Genomic DNA, 8,500 nt, shown 5'->3' with positions numbered 1-8,500 from the left:
TAGATAGATAGATAGATAGATAGATAGATATAGTTGTTGTTGTTGTTAAGTGCCGTCGAGTCATAGGTGACTCATGACTCAAAGCCACCCTATGAATCAAAGTCCTCAACACTTATGTGACATTCATCCTTTCTCTAGGTTCATAGGGTTTCCAGAGGCAAACTATTACAGAAGTAGATGTCACTCCTGCTTCCAAGCTTGTTTTAATTGAGGAGCTCCACCAAATACTGCCCACTGTGGTTAACTATTAACACATTTGACGCATCAGTGTCACAGTGTTCAGCTTCACTGCAATCACTAGTTACCTCTGTACGACAAGTGGACACATCAGGGCTATACATCCTTTGGCTGCGTATCTGTAGATAGATAGATAGATAGATAGATCTCTGTAGATATCTATATCTATATCTATATATCTATATATATCTATATATATCTATATCTATATATATATATCTTTATCTGTATATCTCTATGTTTGTGTGTGTGTGTGTGTGTGTGTGTGTGTTTATTTACTTAAAAGTTGCGTGCTAAGCCAAAGGAGAAACCACTCATTCACTCCCTTTGCAGCTTCCCAGCGGTGGATCTCTCTCACCGGCCCGGCCGGATGTGTGGTTTCAGGTTATAATGCCTCATTTAGGTGCCTGGGCACCTGGACGGTTGGCAGCATTTTCCCAGGTGACATTGAGCCCAGTATCTAGAGAACAAAACCCCTTTCAAGGTCAGGAACACCCAGAGGCCACTGCTGTGGCCCAGGAAACCAAGGGCTCTGTCCGACCGAGCTCTCCCGGGTGTCCTGGGTGGAATTACATCCCCGGGGGCCTGCCAAGCTCCTGATTTGGGGTTTAGGGGTTAGTGGGGGAGGGTAATCAGTTCTCCTTCCCTGAGCAGGCTGCCACTCACTTGCTGGGTAGCAGCCACGAAGTGTTTTGGAGTAAAACGTCTCTAAAACTTGACGTCTCTACAACTTGAAGGTACTCTTACCTGCTCAGGTTGACTGCCCAGCCCTCATGAAACACACACAAGCAGCTTATACCCTTGAACTTCACAGCAATTCCTACCCTTGGTCCAGAGAAGTGAGGCAACAGCTCCTCTAAAGTCTCAGAGCTGCGAAGGGCAGGATCCTGGTCTCCTTCCGCCACACCCTGATGTCAGAACTGTTAGGTGGTTTGTCTGTGGACATCAATACCATCTGCCCCCACCACCCCCGTGGAACAGAGCTGGATGGTGAATAAGGATGACAGATGACTTGATGCCTTTGAGCTGTGGTGTTGGAGAAGAGCACTGAACATCCCATGGACGGCCAAAAGAACAAACAGAGAAGTCTTGGAGAAGGTGCAGCCAGAGTGCTCCTTGGAGGCAAAGAAGATGAAGCTTCAGCTCACATACTTTGGGCATGTGGCTAGGAGAGGTCACTCCTTGGAGAGGGACATGACGCTTGGGAAGGTGGAGAGACGGCGAAGAGAAAAGACCCTCAACCAGGTGGACTGACACGGTGACTGCAGCAATGGGCTCCAGTGTGTCAGAGATGGTGAGGACGGCACAGGATAGAACAGGGTTCAGATTTGTTGTTCACAGGGTCGCTATGAGTCATACTCGATTCACAGCACCTAACAACCACCACCACCATGGAACTGACAATCGGCTTGGAAAAAACTGAAACCAACAATGATTGCCACTGAGTCTGAACGGACACACAGCTATCAGTTTTTCAGAGAGAGTAAGTAAATCACATGGGTATAGACGGCCCATCTTTCTCCTGAGGACCTGCTGGTGGGTTTGAACCATCAGACAGGCTCAGCTTTTGGGCTAGCAGTACCACTCCCTATGGACTAGGCCACCAGAGCTCCCCACAACTGGGCACACTGGGACTTGAACCCGAGACCTCTTGCATCCAGATTTAGACAAATATCCCTATATTTGACAAGCAAGTCTACATTTATAGGGGGAAGTACTGAGGTCCAGAGAAAGGCTGGGAGGCTTGTCTCAGATCCCACAGAGGAGACTGGTCCCTCTGCAACACGTTGAAAGTGCTGACTGGAACCAGAGTTCCAAAACGCCAAAGTGAAGGCCAAGGTTAAAATGCAACAGTCCCAAGGAAATCTGCTGAGGTGACCTTGGCTGGCAGGCGGCATGCCGCTCCTGAGAGTGGGTGTCCTTGGCAGGGCTCACCCTGCGGGGCTCTGCTCTGATCATGACAAGTTCCCCAGTATCAGACTACCTTCCTGGGCTCTGCTGTGTCCTCCAGCTTTTGTTTAGCTAAACCCTGACTTTAAATCAACTCACCTTTTTATTGAAACCAAATGGAATCCTAAAGAAACAACCAGGGCTCCTTGCAAAAAAAAAAAAAAAAGAAAAAGATGAACACAAACCAAGTATTTGCATATGTTCACAAGGCGTGGCTGCCTAACCCAGGCTCTATCTTACTGAAGAGGGGAGGTGAGTGGGTGCTTGGCAGGCATTCAAAGCCTATTAGCTCCTGGATGAAACGCAAATGAAAATGACAGATAGAAACAAGGCCAACGTGCCAGGATTGGGTTGATGTTTAAGGGACACACTCAGCAGTTGTTGGGGTTTTTTATTGTTTGTTGTTGTTGGTTTTTTTTTTTAAAAAAAAGAAAAAACAAAACAGCAAGCAAAAGGGCGCTCTGGCGGCCTAGGGGCAAGAAGCTGCACTCCCAATCCCAACCGCATGTGGTTTGAACAGCACTTGCATTCCCCAGGGGAGGGAGTGGCAATCTCCTCTCATGATTTATTGCCTCTGAAACTCTGCTGGAGGGCTGGTTCTGATTGATAGCACACAACAACAACAGTGATTTAGAAGCTTTGGATAATGGTCAGGTGGTTGCTAGAAAAACAGGATCTGTATGTAAATTAGAAAAAAAAAACAAAAAAAGGTGTGGCAGGAGCAGAGCTTTCCTACAGTGCAAAGCTTGGTGGGCCAACAGGTTGAGTGGATGAACCAGTGAATGAAGAATGGATCATACGTGAGAGGGACTTTGCATGAACCACTGATCACGCTGGGTGATGCAGAGGGTGGAATGAGGGCTGTTGAAAGGCCTTTCAAGAATCGTCATTGGTCCTAGGATTTAAGGCTTGTTTTTCCTGAACTTGGGAGGACAAAGGCCTCCCCAGTTACAGTTCTCACCAATCATGTGAAAGACCGAGGATTGAGTCCAGCCAACGTGCCGCATGCACAGCCATCGTCTGTCAGTGTAGGCTTATATGTGGTTACGATGCTAAATGGGCTTCAACAGAGCTTCCAGGGCTGCCAGTCTACCACTGAATCCAGCCAGTGAAAACTGTGGCTTAGAACAGTCAGGTCCACCACGAGGATGGTGCTGGGCTGGGTAACCTCTGTTCTGTGGAACACAGGATGGGTATGAAGCTGCACTGGTGGCTTAGGGGATCAAGGTTCTCTGGTGGCCCAGTGGTAAGAAGCTGCACTGCAACCCCAAAGGCACACGGTTTGAATCCACCAACTGCTCCACAGAAGGATGGACAATCTCCTTCTGGGAGATTAAACTGCCTGTGAAAACCTACTGGAGGGTCAGCTATGAGTTGACATATGACAATGTCATAAAGCGGGCATTGACTGGGTGACCTTGAACCCCCTTTATAGATACTCTGACATGTCCAGGCCGCAGGGAGGATGACATGGGGTCTGAACCCAGGACCAGTTCCTTGATTGTCGGGGGACATCTCTGTTGGCCCATTTCTCTATGTGGGCCCCCAGCATCCATCATTAACCATGTCCTTTGATCTCCAGGTCACCAGCACATGCCAATGATAGACAGCGTGTGGGCAGTTCTGGGGGTCTCCCTGACCTGCATCTCGGCCCTCAGCCTCGTCTCCCCTGCCTGGTTTCAGACCCCCACCTTCTCCTTTGGCATCCTCACCTACTGCTCCTGGCCTCAGGAAAACAGCAGGAACCAAAGCTGTGGCTCCTTCAGGTCACTGGATGGTGTACCTGACGGTGCCTGGAAGGTGAGACGTGGGAATATCAATGGGCTCTGAGGTATAGCTGAACCTAGCAGGACAGAGGAGGAAGGCCCCGTGTGGTGACTCAGGGGCCTTTGCTTACCACCTGGGTATCCTATGATGCCTGCACTGATCTCTTTGTAGGACAGAGCTTCTTGTTGTTGTTGTTGTTGTTGTGATGGTGGTGGTGGTGATGGTGGTGGTGGTGGATAGTCTTGACTGAGAACTGACCTACAGCTGAGCCTCTAGCAGGTTTTCAGAGGATGTAAATGGCACAAAAGGAGACTGCCTATCTTTCTCCCTCAGAGCACCCAGTGGATTCGAACCATGTACGTTTGCACAATTCCTTACTACTACGCCACAGAGTCAGATTTTTTAGAATAAAGCACAGAGGTTCTTAAATAAAAATTACATTTCAGAATCACTAATAGTAGTCTGTAAAAATGCCACACACTGGACTTCACCCCAGTCTCTGGCTCAAAGTAGCTATCAGCCCGCATGGGACCTATGTGCAAATCTGGAAAGGATCTGATATTGTAATTTGCTGTGATCAGCATAAAGATCTATTGACAAACATGAAATGATGGCTGGAGTTGTGCTGTGGATAACTTGCACATCCGTACCTCGCTGCCCGTTAAGCACAGCTAGGTTTGAGAACCACGGCTAAGGTACTGTCAGTCCCTGCTGTGAAAGGAGTCAACAGAACGGACAGTGTGAAAGGGCTCACCGTCTAGCCCCTGTCCTCTAAGGGAGACTGCCCTGCCCAAAAGTCCATCAGCAAACGAAATAGTTGAGAAGTTGTGGCACCTTCAGGCAATGGAATACTAGGCACAACTAAGAAATAACGATTTTGCAAAACACTGCATAACACGGGAACATCTAGAGAGCATTATGGTGAGGGAACTAACTCAGGCTTATAAGGACAAATACTGTGTAAGGCCATTATTGTGAAGATAGAAGGATAACTTACAAGATGTGTATAAATGTCCAAAAGGGGAAAAGGAGAAGGTGGTGGCATAAGGGGAAGGGTGGAAATCACCAGGATAACAGAGTTTAGTGGGCAGACTGGAGGGAAAGTGAAGGAATAGAAAAGATTCAATGAGGATTTGAAAAGATGATGTAATACTAGGCATAGATCAATGGTAATTAATCCCATGAGATACACTGTGTATGAATATATGCAATATATGAATATGAATATATGCATTATATATGAATATGCAACACAAGGTAAACGAGGGATTGTATGGAACACAGTGTATATGAATGAAACACAGGGGAGCTCTGATGGTCTAGTGGCAAGAAGCTGCAACTACAATCCCAGAGGCGCATGGTTCGAATCCACCAGATGCTCTGCCGGAGAAGGAGGGACAATCTCCTCCTGTACAGATCTGATTTGACGGTACACACACACACACACACACACACACACAAATAATTTAAAAAATTAAAAAATAAATGAATGAAACACTATAAATAAATTATTGTATGAAAACCAATAAAAAAATCTTTAAAAAAGAAAAAAACCCAAAGAATCTTGAGCATTATAAAGATGCTGTAAAAGCACCCACTAGGTGCCTGCTCTGGTGATTTTCCCATATAGCAAGTATTTTCTGGCTGGTGCAGATGGCTAGCAGGCTCAGCAGTATCTGGAAGCATAGAGATTTGAGTCTACCCAGAGGTCCCGCAGCAGAAAGGTCTGGCAATCCACTGCTGAGAAATCAGCCACTGGCGACCCCAGAGAGGGAGGTAGTTCTGTGGGGTTGGACCTGGTTCAATGGTCCCCAGCGGCACTTCCAACAAGAATAGTGAAAGTTCGTCTCAAGTCCTCTGGCCATGTTGTTAGGAGGGTCAGGTCCTTGGAAAAAGACATCATGCTTGGAAGAGTCAGCAAGGGCAGGTAAGACCTTGGCAGGGTAGACGAGACAGTGACTGTAATGTGGGGTCAAGTGTGTCTGAGAGGGGGAGCTCTGGTGGCCTAGTGGTAAGGAGCTGCAACTACAATCCCAGAGGCACACGGTTTGAATCCACCAGATGCTCTGCCGGGAAAAGGAGGGAAAACCTCCTCCTGTACCAGTCAGATCTGATTTGACGGTACACACACACAAAAATAATAAAAAAAAAAAGTGTGTCCGAGAGGAGGATGGACAGGACAGGGAGGGTACAGACCCAGGGATCACAGGGTCCCTGAGAGTGACTGTCGTCTCAACAGCACTTAACAACTATAATGGTGTGAGGCCTGAATGTTCCTTCTGACTGCACTCCTTGGTCTCCCGTGTTCCTGGAAGGAAATGACTCCAACTTCCTGGACCTTAGTTTGATTTGACAGGAAATGGGACCACTACTAGCACAGACCCTGTATTAGCCAGTCCAAGTCAGGGAGCACAGAGAGTGCTGGCCGCCCCGTGCCAATCACCACCCACTCATCGCTCTTCCTGGCAGGTCTCAGCTGTGCTGCTCCTCGGAGGCTGGCTCCTGATGGCCCTCAATGGCGTCCTCCTTCTGTCCTGGGTCCTGTCCCCCAAAGGGCTGTGCCTACGGGGGGGGCAGCGGCCCAGCTCCAGGGGTGCAAGCGGCAGCAGGTAACAACCTCTTAGCACACAGGAAGCACCTTGGAACTGTTTGTGGGATGGACAGAGGAATGGGTGAATCTGGGAGCAGAGCCAGGCCATCCTGGGTAGATCTCAAAGACTCTCAACTCAAACTCAACTCACAGAGACCCAGCCTTCCAATGGGTTTCTGAGGCTGTAAACCTCTACAAGAAGTCGTCTGCCCATCTTTCTCCCCAAAAGCATTTGGTGGATTCAAACCACTGACCTTTGGTTTGCAGGGCAACTATGCCACCAGAGTTTCTTGCAGACTGTTCCTGTACAAATTGGAAAGGGCATTCTCGATGTCCCTCTCTCTTGTCCTAAGCCTACCAAGCCCTGAAGTCCGCCCCAGTTTTTCTCTTCTTCTTTTTAGTTCTCTTTGTCAGGCACCCCGCTTGAGCACTGCATAAAGGTGTCTGGCTGAGAGTAAGAAGATATTGTTTGGCAGTGGGTCCAAGTAGAGTGAAATCATTAACAACGTCAGTGTCTCTGTTTGGAGTATAATAACAGCTTTTCAGGGAGCTCTGGTGGTTTCATGGTAAGAAGCTGCACTGCCAACTCAAAGGCACACAGTTCGAATCCACCCGCTGCTCTGCAGAGAGATGGACCATCTCCTCCCACGGGATTCGCTGCCTCTGAAAACCTGTTGGTGGGCCAGCTATACGTTCCAACTCGAAGATTCACAACAATAACAAACAGATATTCAAGAAATGAGTTAGTGGGTGATGGTACAGTTCCAGCTCTAAGCTTGTTTCTTGCCTAGGGCTGAAGGATTTTGGGTGTCAGCAGTGTAAACTGAACATGTTGAAGTTATACACCGGATTAGGAGAAACACTGTGAGGCCCTTGAGCCAGTGCATGAGGGAGTCAAGGAAGGCTGCAGGGGGTACCATTTAAGCTGCCTTTTGAAGGATCAGCAGAATGTATCCAAGATTTTAAGTGGTAGAAACCAAGAGCCAGGTGTCTGCAGGGAACTGCAGGTATATCGGGGTGATGATACACAGGTGAGGCATGCATGGGTGGGGTGGGATCACTGTTCTGGGAGGGCCTTAAAGCCCAGGCAGTGTGCTTCTGACTTCAGCAGATCCTGAGTTTCCCTGAATAACCTCTGCACAGGTACATAGGGAGCTCTGGTGGCCTAGTGGCAAAAAGCTGCGCTGCAATCCCAAAGGCACACGGTTCAAGGCCACCAGCTGTTGCATGGGAGAAGGATGGGCAGTCTCCTCCTATGCAATTAATTATTGCCTCTGGAAACCCACTGAAGGGTCAGCTATGGGGTGCTTCCTCTACTGCACATAACACAACATGGGTGTATGGGTCAGTGAATGGGTAGGTGTGTGAGCAGATGGGTCAAATGAAGACCCGGTCAATGAATGTGAGTAGATGGAGTGAATGGGTGGGTGGAGGAAATCATGGAAGATGGAGTCTGACAGATGATTAAATAGAAAGGTGCATGGAAGGAAGAAGACAATGGATAGATTGGAATACAATTGGATGGATGGTTGGGTAGGAGGTGAGTGGAGGAGTAGATGAGTAAGTGGATGGACAGAAGGATGCATGAGCAGAGAGATGAGTGAGTGGATGGATGATGAATGATGATTCTTGGGATGGAGGTGAACCCAGAGCTTGTGACTGACAATCTGGCTCCCCTTCCTCTTGTTTCCAGCAACTGCCACTGCTGTGGGCCTGCTGGTTTTCCCTGTCAGCCTGGCCTCTCCATTCGCCAAGGAAGCCTGCAAAACCTCCTCTATGTACTGCAGTGGGCAGTGCCAGCTGGGCTGGGGCTATGTGACCGCCATCCTCAATGCAGTCCTGGCCAGCCTCCTGTCTGTCATTGGATGGCCCCACAAGGCCAGCGTCCAGGGAAAGACCATCATTTCCCTCAGTGACACCGAGAGAAACATCCTTGTGTTAGAGACAAGACAATAA

General features: G+C 48.4%; 1 pseudogene; it reads left to right on the top strand.

Moving 5' to 3' along the window:
* LOC102868675 overlaps positions 1–8,500 on the top strand; it is a 58,269-nt pseudogene extending 49,769 nt beyond the window's left edge.

The sequence above is a fragment of the Elephantulus edwardii genome, unplaced genomic scaffold (genome assembly GCF_000299155.1).
Source record: "Elephantulus edwardii isolate Elephantulus edwardi_28Jun2011 unplaced genomic scaffold, EleEdw1.0 scaffold00089, whole genome shotgun sequence".
NCBI lineage: Eukaryota > Metazoa > Chordata > Mammalia > Macroscelidea > Macroscelididae > Elephantulus > Elephantulus edwardii.
This window is presented reverse-complemented; position numbering and strand designations above follow the sequence as displayed.